Here is a 23,561-nt window from a genome sequence, read left to right as displayed (position 1 = left end):
TATGTAAATGTATAACATTTAGAGATACAGTGAAAGATTTTGAATATGTTTTGACTGGAATGGATTCTTGGCAGTTCTGAAAGCAGTAGGAATAAAATATAGAGCGAACGGCTATCTAAAACTTACTCATAAGAATCACAGTAAAGCAGGCCATAGTTCAGAATAAAGTGAGACAGAACTGCAGCAGTGGAGAATAACAATGTAATCCAATAAGGCACAAAAAATAAAGTGGAAAACGGAAGGCATAGTGTATAGAAAAAACAAGGAAATGGCGTGCAGCCGAATTAATTCGGGGGTGCCGAAGGAATTAGTTTAGGAACTGAAATTCTATGATAGTTGGGTAGCAAACTAAATGACCGACGTAAAGAAGATATGAAATGAAGAACAACAAAATGAAGAAAAGTTTATATACAAGGGAAATATTTTAGAATCTAACATAGATAAAAGTGCCAGGAAGTGTTTTTTTTTAATTCTTTATCCAACCAATGATATTCATACATAATAACCCATCACCTTATACATTGGTGGGTCTTAATTACTACAGTACAGTTATTTAGCAGCATTTAGCTGACTGGTGGTTGTCCTGAGACTGAGTTTTCATTTGTACTACTAACTGTACCAACTTGAGCCGGCCGGTGTGGCCGTGCGGTTCTAGGCGCTTCAGTCTGGAACCGCGTGACTGCTACGGTCGCAGGTTCGAATCCTGCCTCGGGCATGGATGTGTGTGATGTCCTTAGGTCAGTTACGTTTAATTAGTTCTACGTCTAGGGGACTGATGACCTCAGATATTAAGTTTCATAGTGCTTAGAGCCATTTGAACCATTTGAACTGGACTCGAACCCGGATTTCCCACTTTACGCGGACAGTCGCACTATTCACTGGCAGACCCAAACTTCCATATGTCGGCGTTCCTGCCTCACATCCTGTACTCGTACAGAGATTATGTAATTCCCGTATAGGAGAGGCAATTTTAATTGTAAGTCGCTGCCTGGTATCGGCGGATCAATACGGTACTGCCGTGCCTGTGTTGTTAAGGAGAACGAAGCCATTTTCCTTTGGACATGCATGGATTGCATTGTTCTTCGTAACAACACAGGTCCTGCAATATCGTATGAATGATATTTGACACGGGCTGCTGGAGAAGAGAGAGAGAGAGAAGTAGGTTTGAGATGTAATGTGTTCCAGTCGCCTGGCGAGTAGTGCCACTTTAATCCTTCGCGTCGTCCCTGGCTACCTCGGCGCCGAAGGCAGGTCATAGAGGACGCCGACAGGAGGCGACTCATAGACCATTCCAAGGTCTGCGGTTCTGGAATTTCGCAATGGTGCTGACAACGATAGAACGACAATCCTATTCCTAAGAAACACTTGCAACCACTAACTGCCTTCTGTGACACCAAAAATGGCTTTACAACCGCTTTTTTAAGAGCACCCAGTGCTGAAGTATGAAAACCATGTCGACATACGAGGGTTACTCAAATTCTTGCACAGTCCACAATGCTGTAAAATGTGTTCATATCCTCCCACATTTAGCGTTTTCTTAGGTACAATAAGGGGAATACAACTTAAGGGGAGGTTTACTATCTTTGGCCCGAAAAAAGCATGGTTTTTGAGAATTTTTTTCTCGGGATTTGCTTTAGATATCAGTGTAAAATTTGGGCAAAATGTTTATTGATATTTCCTCTACAAACTGAAATTTTTCCGACCGGAAATGTCGAAGAGCAAAGGCGGAGGTGCCGTTGGAACGAAACAGAATTTCGATGTAGACCTCCACGCACGGTATGTCACAGGTCAGCCGGCTCGTCTGAAATCAAACTGAGTTGACGATAGCGAAGTATATAAGATTCTGTAGGATTTGTACCTCGCTTAAGTTATTTGGACCATAGGAAACAAAATCGCGGCCATTTGAAAAAATAGGGTTTTTTCCATCGATTTTTCGACTTCGTCGGCCAAGTAAAAATATTTATAGTTGATGGATCGGAATGAAAGACTATTTAGTTAGTTTCGTCGGAAACAAAGAATCATGCCAATCGCCTCGCGGGATTAGCCGAACGGTCTGGGCACTGCAGTCATGGGCTGTGCGGCTAGTCCTGGTGGAGGTTCAAGTCCTCCCTCAGACGTGGGCGTGTGTGTTTGCTCTTAGGGTACTTTAGGTTCAGTAGTGTGTCAACTTAGGGATTGATGACCTTCGCAGTTAAGTCCCATAAGTTTTCACACACATTTGAACATCATTTTTGAACGTGCCAATCGGTTCAGTAGATTTGAAGTTACCATAACGCCCGTTAAAATGGTTCAAATGGCTCTGAGGACTATGGGACTTAACATCTATGGTTATCAGTCCCCTAGAACTTAGAACTACTTAAACCTAACTAACCTAAGGACAGCACACAACACCCAGCCATCACGAGGCAGAGAAAATCCCTCACCCCGCCGGGAATCGAACCCGGGAACCCGGGCGTGGGAAGCGAGAACGCTACCGCACGACCACGAGATGCGGGCGCCCGTTAAAAAAAATGTCATTTCGAGGAGAGCGCGTTTGATGTTTTGACTACATATAAATGCAATATTATGCAACGTACGTTCAATCTGCTATTCCGGGTCTATAAACTAGTCCTTCCTGTTCCTCATAGAGGGCGTTCTGCTCGATCTGGGCCAACCTGCGCTGCTCCAGAGCCGCTCGTACAGCCGGTGACAAGCGATTTTCGGCCGCTTGAATCTGGTGGTCGTCCGAATGCTTGGCGAACTGCGTCGAATAGAGTCCCAGGGTGACGTCCATCGTTGTCATGGTCACCGGTAAAATAACTCGTCCACCGAAAGAAAAAAATGGTGCGTGAAAAAGGTTGATTTCAGGAAGGTGCATTTTTTGGTTCAACCGCGGATAACAAATATTTCCGTTCCGTATTCGGAAAAACCGTTTCAGGTGTGGATTCCAAACACTTTTATGGATCCAAAAATGCAATTTAAAATAATCGATTTTTTGAACCAAAGTATAGTAAACCTCCCCTTAACCATGAAAAACATTCCCAGACTGCAGCACCACCTCTTTCACTTCGCCGTTGGCACGACACGCAATTGCAGGTAAAGTTCTCTAGACATTCGCCAAACCCAAACCCTTCCGTCGCATTGCCACGTGGTACAGCGTGATTCACCACTCAAAATCACTCGTTTACAGTCCTATTCTCCAGTGCTGCTGACCTTTACACCATTTCGAGTGTGGCTTAGTGTTGACTACAGAAGTGTGGGGTTGTTAGCAGCTGCTCCTCCGTTCTTTTTAACTGGTAGTACTTGCAAACTCACGAGCAATATTTTACAACCCCCCCCCCCCCCCCTTGACCATGGTCCTTGTGCATCAGAACATGAGGTCTGTCTGCTCTTGATTTAACAGTGCACTGGCCACCACATTGCGCAATTACTGAAAAGGGACCAGCAAATAGTAGAATTGTACAGTGAAGGATCAGCTCATTGGATATTTAAGTGTGCTCAAATATAAGGTAATTTATACCTGAACTCTTTGCACCTATCCTGATTTTTTATCCTCAGTCACTTATCCATTCAGGGCCCTTCCCATGTTAAAGTGCTTACCTAGTATCCTAATTGAAAGGATATCAAAGCCCAGTGTGTTATGTTAAAAGGCCTCTTTAAAACATTAAAAGTTTTGGTTAAAATTAATGTGGATAAAGAATGTGCCATGGTAACTGTTTGTTGAAGTAAATTTTGCAATCAAAGTTGTTGCATAAAAATCTATGGGTTTTCAAAGAATTATCGAAAATATAGAAGTAGATAAATTCAATAAGGTCTTAAAAACATTTGCCGTTATTCCAAAGCTAATAGAATACTTACTCATATTGAGGCTACTAAATTTAGTTCAGTAAATGAATACTGCAGCTTGTTGTCCACTGTACCAGATGAGTCAATACCTGATGTTTTAAGTTAACTTGCGTCTTACTGTCGTAACAGGTCAAATTACTGATGAAAGTTCCATGGTTATGTTTGCTAAAGTAAGGATCCCATGTGTATAGGAAAGGGGTTATCATTAGTGTAATAGGACCTACAGTTTGTTTATTGTGCTCACTAGTAAGAAACACTGTTACGATTACAATAACTGCTTTCAGACGTAGTTGTTGTTGTTGTGGTCTTCAGTCCTGAGACTGGTTTGATGCAGCTCTCCACGCTACTCTATCCTGTGCAAGCTTTTTCATCTCTCAGTACCTACTGCAACCTACATCCTTCTGAATCTTCTTAGTGTATTCATCTCTTGGCCTCCCTCTACGATTTTTACCCTCCACGCTGCCCTCCAATACTAAATTGGTGATCCCTTAATGCCTCAGAACATGTCCTACCAACCGATCCCTTCTTCTAGTCAAGTTGTGCCACAAACTTCTCTTCTCCCCAATCATATTCAATACTTCCTCGTTAGTTATGTGATAGATCAGTGAGAAAGTGATTGTCAGTGCATTTCCTTTAAATCTTATTCTAAGTAGAAAAGTATTTAGCTGAGAGAGACTTAACCTATGTCCAATTTATGAATCTATGGTGAATATTAGTAGTAGTGTTGTTGAGATCATTCAGTTTGACGAAGCCCTGAAGGCTATAGTGTGTGTCTCATAATCTGTTGTACTTACGCGAGTAGCTTTGTTCTTCTATAACTGTTAGCACGTTCTTTAACGTCAACATCTGCTAGTGACAGAGTTCATTGCACTCTCGTGTGAAAAAGTATAGGCTATGTCTGCCCATTAAAGTTACTCATATCTATTTTGTTGAACAAGGATGTTAATCATTCTCCTGCCTAATTAGACCGGCGACCACTTTCTTTATTTTTTGAACAGTGTGGATGGGTAAAATATTGTTTGTTACTGTTTAAATATTTACGTAATTCTGACTTTCACTTCCGATCCTCCGTTAGGTACATCACGGTCAACATAACAAAATTCCTTTCAGAGGGTAACACTGCACTGTTGCTTTATACCATAATTGCTTTAACAAGATAGTTTGATTACACGATCTGCTTCCAACTTTAAGGTTATGGTATAGCAGTAGGAGTGGTAGTGCTATAAACACAGTACTCCCTGCATCCTCTCGTGACATCTTGTGGTCAGTTCCATATACTTCTGATCGTCTAGTGTATTTCGCAAGTTAATGTTCAGGTCACGACCAAAGGACCTCGTCAGAGGTTACCTGCCTTGTTTCAATCGCATAATGAGCAAGGAAAACTGAGTGTCATTGTACAAGAAAATGTTGTTTCTCGCTGCGTTTTAATGAAATGCGACCTGGAGCCATCGGTCAAGTCGAGGAAATGTCTGTCCGCGGAGTTTATTTGTGGTTCCACCGCCGCAGTTCCTTTGCCTGCGAACTGGCAACTCAACGGTGGCGGTTTGCTGTTTCCCCATTGTCTTTCAACTTCCGCGCGCGCTCCACTCCTGCCGGCGGGAATGTGCCAGAGTAAACAGTCTGCTCCCGGCCCGCAGCCGCGGATCTCTGGGAAACGTGACTCCGCCGAATCGACAACGGGCAACAGCGAAGACAGGCACTACGAGACTGCGAACCTTGGCGGCACGAACACAGCTGGGCTGCAGTTTCGCTGAAAACACGATGCAGACTGTGTCAAAAAGAAACACCCATACGCCACCCCGACATTCAAGTACGACATAGAGCAGCGCGCTACTGGTTACGTCAAGGCAGAGTGGTTACAGGGTTTAATATTTTTAACAGTATACTACTCCTGGTCTGAAGAACAGATGTATAGCTACACACTCACTAAGACTATTTTTAAATACATATGTGATTAATTTATCCCTATCACCTTTTACACATTTAAAAAATAGAAATTTTTCTACAGGATAGAAAGATCTGTCGAAGAGAACGTTTTCCAATTTCCTTTCAAATTTAAATTTGCTGTCTAAAAATGGTTCAAATGGCTCTATGCACAATAGGACTTCACAAAAAAATGGTTCAAATGGCTCTGAGCACTATGGGACTTAACTTCTGAGGTCATCAGTCCCCTAGAACTTAGAACTACTTAAACCTAACTGACCTAAAGACATCACACACATCCATGCCCGATGCAGGATTCGAGCCTGCGACCGTAGCGGTCGCGCGGTTCCAGACTGTGGCGCCTAGAACCGCTCGGCCACTCCGGCCGGCGGGACTTGACATCTGAGGACTTAACATGTAGAACTTAGAACTACTTAAACCTAACTAACCTAATGACATCACACACATCCATGCCCGAGGCAGGATTCGAACCTACCACCGTAGCGGTCGCGTGGTTCCAGGCGAAAGAGCCTAGAATCGCTCGGTCACAGCGGTCGGCAAATTCGCTGTGTGCTACACATTTTCTATCATTGCGAAAGTGACCAAAAGTTTCGCTACCAGCATTGTGCACCCCTTTTTATGCAAAATACAACCTTAACGCAGAAAAATGTACGTTATTTTCTATTTCTTATTTTGTGGTTCGCCATTTTACAACAAACTTCATTAGGGTTCAAATGATTCAAATGGCTCTGAGCACTATAATTAGGGAATAAGTATGCTGCAGAGCAGTAACCAATATGCGTGACTGTTTAAACAGATGTCTGCAAGATTATCAGGGGTCAGATATTATGCGTCCAAGAAATTTTCTGAGCAACGAAGACTTTCTTTACTATAAGATGAGTTACCCCATAACATCATTTCACACGATATTACAAAATGAAAATACGCAGACTTACTGATTTGTCTTTCACCAGGATTTGCAGTGATCTGAAGTGCCAATATGGCCGAACTTAGTTGTTTTAGCTGTTACAAAATGTCTTCTTTCCATTTTAAATTCTCATCAATTGTTGTTGTTGTTGTTGTTGTTGTGGTCTTCAGTCCTGAGACTGGTTTGATGCAGCTCTCCATGCTACTCTATCCTGTGCAAGCTTCTTCAACTCCCAGTACCTACTGCAACCTACATCCTTCTGAATCTGCTTAGTGTATTCATCTCTTGGTCTCCCTCTACGATTTATACCCTCCACGCTGCCCTCCAATACTAAATTGGTGAGCCCTTGATGCCTCAACTCATGTCCTACCAACCGATCCCTTCTTCTAGTCAAGTTGTGCCACAAACTTCTCCCCAATCCTATTCAACACCTCCTCATTAGTTATGTGAGCTACCCATCTAATCTTCAGCATTTTTCTGTAGCACCACATTTCGAAAGCTTCTATTCACTTCTTGTCTAAACTATTTATCGTCCATGTTTTACTTCCATACATGGCTACACTCCATACAAATACTTTCAGAAACGACTTCCTGACACTTAAATCTATACTCGATGTTAACAAATTTCTCTTCTTCAGAAACGATTTCCTTGCCATTGCCAGTCTACATTTTATATCCTCTCTGCTTCGACCATTATCAGTTATTTTACTCCCTAAATAGCAAAACTCCTTTACTACTTTAAGTGTCTCATTTCCTAATCTAATCCCCTCAGCATCACCCGATTTAATTTGACTACATTCCATTATCCTCGTTTTGCTTTTGTTGATGTTCATCTTATATCCTCCTTTCAAGACACTGTCCATTCCGTTCAACCGTTCTTCCAAGTCCTTTGCTGTCTCTGACAGAATTACAATGTCATCGGCGAACCTCAAAGTTTTTATTTCTTCTCCACGGAGTTTAATACCTACTCCGAATTTTTCTTTTGTTTCCTTCACTGCTTGCTCAACATACAGATTGAATAACATCGGGGAGAGGCTACAACCCTGTCTCACTCCCTTCCCAACCACTGCTATCCTTTCATGCCCCTCAACTCTTATAACTGCCATTTGGTTTCTATACAAATTGTAAATAGCCTTTCTGTCCCTGTATTTTACCCCTGCCACCTTCAGAATTTGAAAGAGAGTTTTCCAGTCAACATTGTCAAAAGCTTTCTCTAAGTCTACAAATGCTAGAAACGTAGGTTTGCCTTTCCTTAATCTATTTTCTAAGATAAGTCGTAGGGTCAGTATTGCCTCACGTGCGCCAATATTTCTACGGAATCCAAACTGATCCTCCCCGAGGTCGGCTTCTACCAGTTTTTGCATTCGTCGGTAAAGAATTCGTTTTAGTATTTTGCAGCGTGGCTTATTAAACTGATAGCTCGGTAATTTTCACATCTGTGAAAAATTGCTTTCTTTGGAATTGGAATTATTATATTCTTCTTGAAGTCTGAGGGTACTTCGGTGGTCTCATACATTTTGCTCACCAGATGGTAGAGTTTTGTCAGGACAGGCTCTCCGAAGGCTGTCAGTAGTTGTAATGGAATGTTGTTTACTCCTGGGACCTTGGTTCGACTTAGGTCTTTCAGTGCTAGTAATAATTATTTCGTGTTGCCCAGTGGCCTGATGCTTGTCTTGGAATCGGCTGCTACTTCGGCGAATTGTGTGCCCCTACCTGCCACAGTTATGCAACTGTTCAAATAAGACGTATTAATCAGAAAGGTGCATCGCAACACCTTTTGTAGTTTGCTCGTTCCCTGCTGGAACGGCCTGTCCGGCTCTTGTGTAGCAACAGCAGCAGGTGTTCGCGGGTCGCTGTGACCTAGGCCCCCGGTAAGGTCCTCGGCTGCCATGACTCAGTGTTCCGACTGTTGCCGCGAGTGGCGCAACCTAGCGGGCAGGACCGCGCAGCCCCCACCGCTGCTGCTGCTGCAGCCTTCTCGTTTTTTCCTCTTTATTTCGCTTCCAGCGCGGCTCGGCGCTGCTCGGCGCGGTCTATAAATACAGCGAATCAGCTGTAGCGCGCCACACCGTGACGTAACAGACCGGCTGCCACGCACACACACACGCGCGGGAAAAAACCTGTCCGGCCGGCCGTGGTGGCGGCGACCTCAACCTTGACCAGGCTGCGTGACGCACGCCTCCCGCCCAGTGCCGTGTGGGTGCGTGGCTGCGTGGTCCCCGGCGTGCGCGGCGGCAGAGGTCATCGGCGCGGCTTGTTGACTGTCACTCGTTAGTACGCTCGGGCTATTCCTCGGTTGAAACATTCCTGGCCACTCTACTGAAAGCATATATCCATTCCCACACGCTAGCTTCCTTCTTTCCGAGGAGCTGATGGGGTCATATAGTCTGTCTGTAAACTCAAGAGCGAGCAGCGCTTTTGGTGGGGGAAGTGGCCTTTCCCGGAAGAACCCTGCCACCAGCCTACAGGTGCACCCACAATCAGCTGCCCCTTACCTGTCTAGCGGCGTAGATCGGTGTGGTCTAGCGGCGTAGATCGGTGTGCTGTCAGTGTCAGTTAACTTTGTATACTCACTGACATACTTCGGTATCCAGAAGGGATGGATAATCGCCCAGCATTGCAAGAAAATGTGCAGAATACGAAAAAGAGGAGGTATTTTAGGAGTAACGAGCGTTCAATCGTCTCTAATGTTATTACAACATGTGTTAAAGAGGCGACACAAAAAGAACTGTTGGCTAATACTACCAGTCCGAATCAAGCGGCTGCAATTTTATGCAAGGGTCAGCCTCGCCACAATAGGACGCATAAGGAAGGAACGCGAAAACAAGCTGCGTCGTTTACTGGAATCGTCACGAAAGAAAACTAATAATTTTGGAAGAAATCCATCGTTATAGACAGTTTCACAACCACGTAAATCCTTTGATGCTTGTGGAACAGCAGCATTTAAATGTATTCTGTTGCTAAATTTCTATCCCGGTTACTACTCTCCTGTTTCTAAGACACATTGCTTAAAACATGTGCGCATTAGCTGCTCTAAACACAGCTGAAATTTCCTTCGAAACATGTACACCTATTCTGGACATCGAAGTAAGAGGCTTGACATAGAGTTGCGTTCACACATTAATTTTTATTTTTTGGTAAGAACTTTGTCAAGCTACATCAATGTTGTCCTCTTCAAAACGTTCCCCATTACATACTATACACTTATGCCAGTGCTTTTTCCATTCCCGAAACACTTTAGGAACTGTTTCCTCGGGATAGTTTATAGGTCTCCTAACTGTGCATTTTTAATTTCATCCACGCTTGTAAAATCGCTCTCCTTTAAGGCCTACTTTGAAATGTTTATACCACTTGTATGCCCTTGGTTTACTCACCAAAAGTAATATTTAACATTTCTAAAATTTTTATACATTTTATTCCATTCTTATAAAAAAAATTTAATGTTTTTTTTTTTACAGAACAAATAATCGTTGATGCTACCAAAACACATGTAACCTTTTTGACAGCTGACAAAAGAATAAATACCAAATACGTGCCGGCCGCGGTGGTCTAGCGGTTCTAGGCGCGCATTCCGGGACCGCGCGACTGCTACGGTCGCAGGTTCGAATCCTGCCTCGGGCATGGATGTGTTTGATGTCCTTAGGTTAGTTAGGTTTAAGTAGTTCTAAGTTCTAGGGGACTGATGACCACAGTAGTTAAGTCTCATAGTGCTCAGAGCCATTTGAACCAAATATGCATAACATTGTACACACACTTTCCAGACATGTTTACGAAGACAGTGACAAAAAGTAGTGCAAATCCAACTAATACAACAAACAAAATTATAAATTACTGGTACTTTTTAAACAATCTTCGTGTTGTAAGAAGTGTTAAGTTTCAATGCAGCCCTTCAAAGAAAACTTCTACCTTTTAGTAGAAACACAAAGTAAGAACAATCCTTAAATTCACAGATTGCTTGCATTATATGGTGTTCGTTTTACGAATAGCAGTAGACGAACATACATTCACATAAACAGGCATTCGGTTCTATGTTTGTAGTAGAGTCTTGACTTCCGTTCTTATGTTAATATTATTTACTCTATAATGTTGCGTTCCGGAAGAAGCTATCGTCTTTTATATTCCTTATGGTCTTAACTCATTTGTCTAAAAATAAACGCAACAGGGACGTATCTGTACACGGCGTCGCCACAGATTTAAAGCGTGCGCCGTGGCAGGGCCGGTATTATGTTGTAAAACAGCCTGTAGAAGCGCCTCGGGACGTAGCTGGGTAGGCAGAGTGGGGACTCGCTCATCAGTTTACCGACAGACTATAGTGTGGAATTCCACTCTCCATTACATTGCGAAGCGTGAAAATGAAGTATCTGCTGTGTCATATTTTCTGCCTCGTGAGGAGAAAAGTGGTCAATCAGATTGTAAGCAGGCTGTTTAGGTCCTTATGTTGGTAACGTCACGTAGCGCTCTGTATGAAAATCACTGACTGTGCTGCGTGCAGTCTGTGGCTGGTTTGCATTGTTGGAATTTGCTATTGTAGTGTTGCGCGGTTAGAGGTGAGCCGCCAGCAGTGGTGGATGTAGGGAGAGAAATGGCGGAGTTTTGAGAGCGGATGATTTGGACGTTTGTCCATCAGAGACAGTAAATTTGTAAGACTGGATGTCATGAACTGCTATATATATTATGACTTTTGAACACTATTAAGGTAAATACATTGTTTGTTCTCCATCAAAATCTTTCATTTTCTAACTATGCGTATCAGTAGTTAATGCCTTCAGTAGTTTGAATCTTTTATTTAGCTGGCATTAGTGGCGCTCGCTGTTTTGCATTAGTTCGAGTAACGAAGATTTTTGAGAGGTAAGTGATTCATGAAAGGTATAGGTTGTTGTTAGTCAGGGCCATTCTTTTGTAGGGATTATCGAAAGTCAGATTGCGTTGCGTTAAAAATATTGTGTGTCAGTTTAGTGTTGATCAGAATAGGTAAAGTGCGAAATGTCTGAGTACGTTCAGTTCTGCTCAGCTGTTAGAGATCGAGAGAAACCACAGAAATGGATGACAGAATGTGAACCCATTACTTCCCAATATACCGGGTGATCAAAAAGTCAGTATAAATTTGAAAACTTAATAAACCACGGAATAATGTAGATAGACAGGTAAAAATTGACACACATGCTTGGGATGACATGGGGTTTTATTAGAACAAAAAAAGTTCACAAAATGTCCGACAGATGGTGCTGGACAGCAAAACTGCTACCGTGACGGGTGAGAGGTACGCCGATATGTTACACCTGCTGGAACGTACGATGTTTATGCAGGATGGCGCTCCACCCCATATTGCTAGACGCGTGAAAGATCTCATGCGCGCGTCGTTTGGTGATGATCATCTGCTCAGCCGCCACTTTCGTCATGCTTGGCCTCCCAGGTCCCCAGACCAAGTCCGTGCGGTTAATGGCTTTGGGGTTAACTGAAGTCGCAAGTGTATCGTGATCGACAGACATCTCTAGGGATGCTGAAAGACAACATCCGACGCCAATGCCTCACCATAACTCCGGACATGCTTTACAGTGCTGTTCACAACATTATTCCTCGACTACAGCTATTGTTGAGGAATGATGGTGGCCATATTGAGCATTTCCTGTAAAGAACATCATCTTTGCTTTGTCTTACTTTGTTATGCTAATTATTGCTATTCTGATCATATGAAGCGCCATCTGTCGGACATTTATGAATGTTTGTATTTTTTGGTTCTAATAAAACCCCATGTCATTCCAAGCATGTGTGTCAATTTGTACCTCTCTATCTACATTATTCCGTGATTTATTCAGTTTTCAAATTTATACTGACATTTTGGTCACCCTGTACGTAGACCTGTTCATTTCTGCAATGATTCACATCAGTTTACAGCTTGAACATTTAGCTATTTTTCGACATAATCACCATTTCTGTCGATGCATTTTTATAGACGCTGTGCCAGTTTTCGTATGCCCATGTCATACCAACTCGCCGCCATGCTGTGAAGAAGGATGCTGCCACTGGTGTGATTGTTGTTTGGTCTATTGTTGTTTGGTCTCAGGTGTAAAGTGGTGTGCCCGGGTTTCGTCACCCGTGACAATTGAGTGCAGAAAGTTGTCCTGTTCGGCTGCAAGGTAGTGAAGAAATACGCGGGAAGTATCAACTCGTTGCCGCATGTGGTCCTCAGTCAGCATGCGTGGCACCCATCTTGCCCACACCTTCCGGTAGTTCAATGTTTCCGTTGAAATTCTGTTAGCGGTGCTTCGGGAAACCTCAGGAGCCAACGTGCAGAGATAATCCAGAGTGATCCACCGATCTTCACTCACGCTTTGCTCAGCCTTCAACACTGCCTCCTTCGAAATTGACTGTCTCCCGCTCCTTTGTTCGTCGTGAATTTCGGTCTGACCAGCTGCAAACTCTCTACACCACTTACGAACATTTTTGACATCCATGCACGACACACCATACACTTCCGTCAATTGGCGATGGATTTCAATCGGCGCAGTGCCCTTTGCGTTCAAAAACCGAATAACTGCGCGCAATTCGCACTTGGCAGTAACATCCAACGGGAGCTCCATTTTCAACGGCTGCCAAACCAAGACTGAGCGCCTCAGCGCGGTGTGCGCATGTTTTCTCACAGCGCGTGAAGTACTCTCCATAACAGTGTGACCAACTGCCACACAGAGTTCTGTACTTATAAAAAAAATAGGAGAACTTACTTTTGGGGCCGACCGCGGTGGCCGAGCGGTTCTAGGTGATTCAGTCCGGAACCACGCGACTGCTACGGTCGCAGGTTCGAATTCTGCCTCGGGCATGGATGTGTGTGATGTCCTTAGGTTAGTTAGGTTTAAATAGTTCTAAGTTCTAGGGGACTGATGACCTCCGATGTTAAGTCTCATAGTGTTCAGAGCCATTTGAACCTTACTTTCGGAATTTCCCTCGTATAAGCTGTTTCAGAGCATCAGCACATAGATCTTTCGAGAGCTTATCGTTTTTGGTACGTTTTGTTGTAAGAATGTGACAGGAAATGTTAGTTAAAGCTTTACCGTGTCAGATGCTTTTGATTATATATCTTGTGTGCTTTGAAATTGTACCATTTCAAGACTACTGCACAGTAATGATGTATCAAAAGTGTATCGGTTTTGGGACAATATATCACAGTTAAATATTAAATAATTACATTTATAGATGCAGCTTTTACAGAATGTATACCATTTAACTGTAGTGGTGTGGCCATGTCGAAGCCGCAGAGTAGTTCATAACATGATAAATTGTAGGGAGAAAGGTAGCAGGCATACGTCTAGCTCCTTTCAATTTCTGCTTACATCTTTTGTTTTCTGAAAGATTCTGGGTGTTTCTTGTTGATTTAATATAAGTATTATCTGCAATAGTTGATGTTATTTATTATAAATAACGTATTTGCTGCACTTCTTGTTGCATTACGCCAGTGACTGGAATGTTGTCCCAGTGGCCAGAAATCTTATCGAGTGCCACTCTGTCAGATAGTTAACGTAAGTCGGAAACTGGAAGTGTTTCCTGTTGTGAAACGCTGTGTGAAGTATGCATCGTGATCACGCTGCCTGTACCTATGGGTTTTATAGAAGCTGTGACACCTTCAGAACCAATGTGTGACATTTTCATTTTGACTGAATCTGTATGCGCAAGCTATTACTGCTACAGGTAAAATGAGAAGGGCCTTCTTGTAGAAAATCTAATGCAGTTAAGTTTTGCAGCGGGATATGTTTTCGCTGGAGGTCACGGTTTTCCTATTATTCAACAGAACTGTACAAAAGTGATGTTCAAACGCGTTTTTGCGAAAACTGTGGCCTCCAGCGAAAACGCATCCCAGTAAAAAATTTAAGTACTTTAAATTTCCTATAAAAGGGTCTTGTTCATTTTTCCTGTAGGTCTAATAGTTTGTGTGTAGCGAGCGAGATTATGTAAAGGTCTTGTGCATGGTTTTTGAAGCCTTTGCGGATTGCATAAAACCCAGCTGAATCACCCTGTCTCTTGGGTTTTATGAACTGCTTCGTGTTTGTATCTTGCTGGTAAATACATTTTTCAATGATGGTGAGCAGCTTCATTAAAATCTCCTCTTCAATTCGAATGAAGTTACGAAACGAAACCTGATCTTGAAACCCATGTGATGAAGTACGTTACTTCAGGGTGACGGAAGTCAAGTATACTGAAATTATGCAATAGGAAACTGACGGTACGCACTTTAAGTACATTCAGTTTAAAACTGAAAATGAGACGGAGATTCAGCTGAATTAACGAATAACCTCCGCTAGTACGTATCTCAGAGAGCCCTGCAGCGTTATGTAGCGTTCCTCTACCAGCATTTGGCTGTCAGGTTTGTCCTTAGGATAATTTAGATTAAGTAGTGTGTAAGCTTAGGGACTGATGGCCTTAGCAGTTAAGTCCCATAAGATTTCACACACATTTGAACATTTTTTTCTATCGACGTACAATGTTGGTACCGTAGGTTCGGGTGTCAGCGGTGTGATGTGTCTTGAGGAGCCACTTGAGTGAGAAGTAGCTTCTCCAGCGTCTAGACAGCCGACAAAGGCCTAGAAAACGGTGTGCTAAGACCAGGACCCTCCATACCACATTCGAATGACGCCATTATGAGAGGATGATGCGGCGGTCGGTCAGTCCCGACCGGCTCACCTGGGCCAGAACGCTTACATGTCGCAAATATGCTTAATATCGCAGCTCAAAGACGGAGTAGTGGATCATGTGTGGTTACAGCAGAACGAAGTTCCAGCTTAAGCACACGTCGCTATTCAGGTGCGTTAATTCAGTGATGAATGCCTTCTTGGAAGCTACATTGGGCGTGCTTCAGGGACATCTCCAGACACACTGAAATAAACACCGCAAAGCGCGGACCTTACTGCGGCCGAAAACTCATTGGGAGGAGGAATCAAGTCCCATGTAACTCAACATCAGTACAAGAGTAATGAAATATTGCGTTAAAGTGTAGAGGAAGCCTTTCGAAGCCTTTCCTGAAATGCTCCGCAAGATGTCAAGGAGGACATAGAGAAGTTTAGAGTTCTGTGTAAGGCAAGATGGTGCACATATCATCTACATATACATGGTTACTCTGCAAATCACATTTAAGTGCCTGGCAGAGGGTTCATCGAACCACCTTCACAATTTTCTATTATTCCAATCTCGTATTGCGCGCGGAAGGAATGAACACTTATATCTTTCCGTACGAGCTCTGATTTCCCTAATTTTATCTTGGTGATCGTTCCTCCCTATATAAGTCGGTGTCAATAAAATATTTTCGCATTCGGAGGAGAAAGTTGGTGATTGGAATTTCGTGAGAAAATTCCGTCGCAACGAAAAACGCCTTTCTTTTAATGATGTCCATCCCAAATCCTGTCTCATTTCTGTGAGACTCTCTCCCATATTTCGCGATAATACAAAACGTGCTGCCTTTCTTTAAAATTTTTCGATGCACTCCGTCAGTCCTACCTGGTAAGAATCCCACACCACGCAGCAGTATTCTAAAAGAGGAAAGACAAGCGTAGTGTTGGCAGTCTCCTTAGTAGGTCTGTTACATTTTCTAAGTGTCCTGCCAATAAAACGCAGTCTTTGGTTAGCCTTCCCCACAATATTTTCTATGTATTCCTTCCAATTTAAGTTGTTCGTAAATGTAATATCTAGGTATTTAGTTGAATTTACGGCTTTTAGATTGACTAATTTATCGTGTAACCGAAGTTTAACTAGTTCCTTTTAGCACTCATGTGGATAACCTCACACTTTTCGTTATTTAGGGTCAACTGCCACTTTTCAGACCATTCCGATATTTCTTCTAAATCGTTTTGTAATTTGTTTTGATCTTCTGATGACTTTATTAGTCGACAAACGACAGCGTCATCTGCAAACAATCGAAGACGGCTGCTCAGATTGTCTCCCAAATCGTTTATATAGATAAGGAACAGCAAAGGGCCTGTAACACTACCTTGGGGAACGCCAGAAATCACTTCTGTTTTACTCGATGACTTTCCATCTATTACTACGAACTGTGACCTCTTTGACAAGAAGTCACAAATCCAGTCACATAACTGAGACGATATTCCATAATCACGTAATTTCACTACGAGCCGCTTTCTGTGGTACAGTGTCAAAAGCCTTCCGCAAGTCCAGAAATACGGAATCGACCTGAAATCCCTTGTCGATAGCACTCAGCACTTCATGTGAATAAAGAGCTAGTTGTGTTTCACAAGAACGATGTTTTCTAAACCCATGTTGACTGTGTGTCAATAGACCGTTTTCTTCGAGGTAATTCATAATGTTCGAGCACAATATATGTTTTAGAATCCTGCTGCATATCGACGTTAACGATATGGGCCTGTAATTTAGTGGATTACTCCTACTACCTTTCTTGAATATTGGTGTGACCTGTGCAACTTTCCAGTCTTTGGGTAGGGATCTTTCGGCGAGCGAACGGTTGTATATGATTGTTAAGTATGGGGATACTGCATCAGCATACTCCGGAAGGAACCTAATTGGTATACAGTCTAGACCAGAAGACTTGCTTTTATTAAGTGATTTATGTTGCTTCACTACTCCGAGGATATTTACTTCTACGTTTCTCATGTTGACAGCTGTTCTCGATACGAGTTCTGGAATATTTACTTCGTCTTCTTTCGTGAAGGCATTTCGGAAGGTTGCGTTTACTAAGTCTGCTTTGGCAGCACTGTCTTCGGTACTATATCCATTGGTATCGTGCAGAGAAGGCATTGATTGTTTCTTGCCGCTAACATACTTCAGATATACGACCAGAATCTCTTTGGATTTTCTGCCAGGTTTCGAGACAAAGTTTCGTTGTGGAAACTGTTATAAGCATGTCGCATTGACGTCCGCGCTAAATTTCGAGCTTCTGTAAAAGATTGCCAGTCTTGGGGATTTTGCGTCTGTTTAAATTTGTCATGTTTGTTTCGTTGTTTCTGCAACAGTGTTCTAAAGCTCCGTCGTTTGTTAATTTATTTGGTATATACCTCTCAGTTGCTGCCGATACTATTTCTTAAAATTCAAGCCACATCTGGTCTACACTTATATTATTAATTTGGAATGCTGGCCGGAGTGGCCGAGCGGTTCTAGGCGCTACAGTCTGGAACCGCGCGAGCGCTACGGTCGCAGGTTCGAATCCTGCCTCGGGCATGGGATGTGTGTGATGTCCTTAGGTTAGTTAGGTTTAAGTAGTTCTAAATTCTAGGTGACTGATGACCTCAGAAGTTAAATCCCATAGTGCTCAGAGCCATTTGAACCATAATTTGGAACCATAATTGTCTCTCAGGAAGGCGTCAAGTGAATTTTTATCTGCTTTTTTGGGCAGATATAATTTTCGCTTATTTTTCGAGGATTTGGGGGTTACAATATTCAATCTTGCTACGACAACCCTGTGTTCGCTAATCCCTGAATCGGTTCTGATGCTTGTTATTAACTCAGGATTGTTTGTTGCTAAGAGGTCAAGTGTGTTTTCACAAGAAGTAACAATATTTATATGAAAGTATTCAAACACTTTATAGTGACCTTGCGGTCCGGGAACTTATGAATATGCTACGCAGCGCATGTAGCTGTGATCTGATTACCTTAGTGTACTGCATCATTGATTGGAGGCTTACGATGAAAGCGGAGGAGGTGGCCGCCTCCAGGAACGGTGTGCCGGCGCTAAGCTGAGAACTGGTCAGGCGTTAGTTAGCACGTGGCCGCCGTGGCGGGAAGCTGTGTTCGGCGCGCGCCTGCGGCCCGTGCTGTGTAAACAGGCGCTCCCGCCGAGGTGAGATAGCGCCGTGTTATCTCGCGCGCCGCGTACGCCGTGCTGCAGACAGCCCAAACGCCGGGCGCGCCTGCTCTCGCCTACTACACAGACACCTCGCTTCCTGCGATCCCTGCACGCTGTAACGTTCCAGCTGGTTACTCAGCTTCACGCTCTACGGGTTATTTGTACGATTAACCGTAACGATGTGGAACAAGGCGTTTACGTTCGTATCTCACGTGGCTACATGCTGACCATTTAAGTCATTTTTTCCATGGATGTAAATTAGTGGGTTTTCGAAAGAATGGTTAACTGTGGTTACAAGGGTGTATCACCCTACCTGTCTGATATCTGGGATTGTGTGATACACACTACTGGCCATTAAAATTGCTACATCAAGAAGAAATGCAGATGATAAACGGATAGACTAGAACTGACATGTGATTACATTTTCATGCAATTTGGGTGCTTAGATTCTGAGAAATCAGTACCCAAAACAACCACCTCTGCCCTTAATAACGGCCACGATACGCCTGGGCATTGAGTCAAACAGAGCTTGGATGGCGTGTAGAGGTACAGCTGTCCTTGCAGCTTCAACACGATACCACAGTTCATCATGAGTAGTGACTGGCGTATTGTGACGAGCCAGTTGCTTGGCCACCGTTGACTAGACGTTTTCAATTTGTAAGAGGTCTGGAGAATGTGCTGGCCAGGGCAGCAGTCGAACATTTTCTATACCCGGAAAGGCCCGTACAGGACATGCAACAAGCGGTCTTGCATTATCCTACTGAAATGTAGGGTTTCGCAGGGATCGAATGAAGGGTAGAGCCACGGTCGTAGCACATCTGAAATGTAATGTCCACTGTTCAAAGAGCCGTCAATGCGAACAAGAGGTGACCGAGACGTGTAACCAGTGGCACCGATACCATCACGCCGGGTGACACGCCAGTATGGCGATGACGAATACAAGCTTCCAATGTGCGTTCACCACGATGCCGCCAAACACGGATGCGACCATCATGATGCTGTAAACAGAACCTGGATTCATCCGAAAAAATGACGTTTTGCCATTCGTGCACCCAGGTTCGTCGTTGAGTACACACATCGCAGGCGCTCCTGTCTGTGATGCAGCGTCAACGGTAACCGCAGACTTGGTCTCCGAGCTGATAGTCCATGCTGCTGCAAACGTCGTCTAACTGTTCGTGCACATGGTTGTTGTCTTGCAAACGTCCCCATCTGTTGACCCTTCTGAACCCAGCGATTCCATATTCTGCTAACAGTCGTCGGATGTCGACCAACGCGAGCAGCCGGCCTGGTGGCCGAGCGGTTCTCAGCGCTACAGTCTGGAACCGCGCGACCGCTACGGTCGCAGGTTCGAATCCTGCCTCGGGCATGGATGTGTGTGATGTCCTTAGGTTAGTTAGGTTTAAGTAGTTCTACGTTCTAGGGGACTGATGACCTCAGAAGTTAAGTCCCATAGTGCTCAGAGCCATTTGAACCAACGCGAGCGGCAGTGTCGCGATACGATAAACCGCAATCGCGATAAGCTACGATCCGATCTTTATCAAAGTCGGAAAAGTGATGGTACGCATTTCTCCTCCTTACCCGAGGGATCACAACAACGTTTCACCAGGCAACGCCGGTCAACTGCTTGTTGTGTATGAAAAATGGGTTGGAAACTTTCCTCATGTCAGCACGTTGTAGGTGTCGCCACCGGCGCCAACCTTGTGTGAATCCTCTGAAAAGTAAATCATTTACATATCACAGCATCTTCTTCCTGTCGGTTAAATTTCGCGTCTGTAGCACGTCATCTTCGTGGTGTAGCAGCTTTAATGGCCAGTAGTGTAGTTGTAATTCTGACAACTCGTATGGCTAGTTTGCAGTAACTATGACAACTCATCCCACATTTATACCAATTCACCCCTCCACTACAGTGCCTTAAAAACAAAGCACTTACTCATCACCCTAGACGAAATTCTGCCTTTACCCAAAGTCACGCCACCACAGCAATCTAAAAGTGGCCAAAGAAGAATGTTCACTGATATCTGCGAGTCTTATCATAGACAGAATCGCTACTGAAAGGGCAAGGGCGACACGACGAAGGTTGCTGAATCGAAGAAGAAGAATCGTCCCAGAAAATGTCGATCTGAATTTTGTTCTACTGATCCTGATAATGTCGTGTCAAATATTAGCGAGGCCTAAAGTAACGATAGTTTGGCCTTCCTTAATGCCTCAGGAACCTCTCCATGGCGAACTTTCTCCTTCAGCCTCTGGTCGAGAAGAAAAGAGGGTTCTCATTAGAAAGTTCCCACGAATCCTGGAGCACTTCAAAAAGATGCCAACATTGAAAAAGAGCAACAACGAATCCTCTACAATCTATAGCGTATCCTTATCTCTTTGAATTCCATGTAAATGACTTGGGTGAAGTACCACGCGCGCCAGTAACTTCGGGGGATTGGCGAAACTGCTGGTAACGAGATTCGCGTCAGAAAAGACGATAACTGGGGATGGCCAGACGGGAATTTTTTAGTTTAATACTACCAAACAAAATTGTGCGAAAATTGAGCCCCCTATTCAAATAAACGAGTGCCCAACTCTTGGATTCATGACTGATTAAAACATTGAATAATTATAGGTACTACAATAACAAGTTGAATTTATTTTTCTTGCGAACTCATTTTTTGTTCGTACATTTAAGGTTAGAGTATTGTTCATATATTTAAGCACATTTTTTTTCAAGTTTTATTTCCTCATGAGGAATCTATTTTTCGAAGATTATTCTTTGAAAAGGAAGCTAGCTCCAATTTTGGTAAAATAAAATGTTTTTCCCCGTAAATTGTTTCGTTCTAAGTATCCCTATTCACATCAGGTTATGCCAACTCACTCTTAGGGGTATGCCAACTAGCCGTGCATTAGGGGTTAGTTGGCATGATTGCTTTTAAGAGAAGTTATTTTGGTGTGATCTAAACATGTGCTTAATTAATGGGTCCTACATGATTTTGTAGTCTAGAAGTTAAACTATTGATCGCATTCCCCCGAAAATGTCGAAGTACTGTACAAAATAATAGAAAAATCAAAAACCAACACCTATGCTAACTGGCCAGGGTTTCCCCTTCTTTTTATTTACCTCCACTTGAAATAAAGATGTTATTGTCTTTAAAAAGAACTACGCAACCGTAGTCATGGGTCATCCACACTGAAGAGCCAAAGAAACTGGTACGCCTGCCTAATACCGTGTAGGGCCCTCGCGTGCACGCAGAAATGTCACAAGACGACCTGGAATGGGCTTGACTATTGTCTGAAGTAGTGCTGGAGGGAACTGACACCATCAATACTGCAGGCCTGTCCATAAAGGGGTGGAGATCTCTTCTGAACAGGGCGTTGCAAGACATGCCAGATATGCTTAATAATGTCCCTACTGGGGAGTTTGGTGGCCAGCGAAAGTGTTTAAACTCAGAAGAGTGTTCCTGGAGCCAATCTGTAGCAAATCTGGACGTTTGGGGTGTTGCGTTGTCCTTCTGGAATTGTCGGAATGCACAAAGGACATGAATGGATGCAGGTGAAGAGACACGAAGGTTACATACGTGTCACCTGTCAGAGTTGTATCTAGACGTATCAAGGATCCCATATCACTCCAACTGCACACGCCCCACACCATTACAGAGCTCCACAGGCTTGAACAGTCCCCTGGTGACATGCAATGTTCATGGCTTCACGAGGTTGTCTCCATACCAGTACACATCCATTCGCTCGATACAATCTGAAACGAGACTCGTCCGACCAGGCAACATGTTTCCATTCACCAACAGTCCAATGTCTGTGTTGTCGGACCCAGGAGAGGTTGGTTCAAATGGCTCTGAGCACTGTGGGACTTAACATCTGAGGTCATCAGTCCCCTAGAACTTAGAACTACATAAACCTAACTAACCTAAGGACATCACACACAGCCATGCCCGAGGCAGGATTCGAACCTGCGACCGTAGCGGTCACGCGAACTGTAGCGCCTATAACCGTTCGGCCACGCCGGCCGGCCCCAGGAGAGGCGTAAAGCTTTGTGTCGTGCAGTCATGAAGAGTACACGAGTGGTCTTTCGGCTCCGACAACCCATATCGATGATGTTTCGTTGAGTGGTTCGCACGCTTATACGTGTTGAAGGCTACATTGAAATCTGCAGCAATTTCCGGCAGGGTTGCACTTCTGTCACCTTGAACGATACTCTTCAGTCATCATTGTTCCCGTTCCTGCAGGATCTTCTCCGGTTTTACCGGATTCCTGATATTCACGGTACGCTTGTGAAACGGTCGAACGGGAAAATCCTCACTTCATCGATACGTCGGTGATGGTGCGTCCCACCGCTCGTGCGCAGACTATAACACCACGTTCAAACTCACTTAAATCTTGATTACCTGCCACTGTAGCAGCAGTAGCCGAGCTAACAACTGCGCCAGACACTGATTGTCCTATATAGGACTAATGGAGCGATACACCTGGAGTGAGTACACTGATATGATTGGTGCGTACTACGTAGCGCACCACAACGGACGAGCTGCACAGCGGGTTATCTACAACAATATCCTAATCGCCGTATCCCGTATCATACGACCTTTGCTGATGTGCACCAACGTCTGCGTGAGACCGGGTCATTTAGCAGATTACCTGGACAGGGACGCCGCCGCACGGTAAGAACGCTGCAATTTGAGGAAGCTGTCTTGCAGCATGTGGAGCGGGATCCTTCAATCATCACTCGTGCAATGGCTCGTAACATGGGGACGAATCAGATGAATGTAAGAACAGTCCTACGAGAGCAATTGTTACGTCCATTTCACTTACAGCGTGTTCACAAGGTGGAACCAGTTGATTATCCACCCAGAGCATAGTTTTCGCAGTGGTACCTGTAACAGTATGAAATACAACCTACATTTCCATCCCCTGTGTTGTTTAACGATGAAGCAACGTTCGGCAGTGATGGAATCTTCAACATGCACAATTCTAATGTTTGGAGTGAGGATAACCCACATTCCACAGTTACTAGCGCTCATCAAGTGCGGTTCTTCGTTAATGTGTGGGTCTGTGTTGTTGGGACTGTTTAATTGGGCCGTATCTGCTACCTTG

Source organism: Schistocerca serialis, chromosome 1, assembly GCF_023864345.2.
Source record: "Schistocerca serialis cubense isolate TAMUIC-IGC-003099 chromosome 1, iqSchSeri2.2, whole genome shotgun sequence".
Classification (NCBI taxonomy): domain Eukaryota; kingdom Metazoa; phylum Arthropoda; class Insecta; order Orthoptera; family Acrididae; genus Schistocerca; species Schistocerca serialis.
This window is presented reverse-complemented; position numbering follows the sequence as displayed.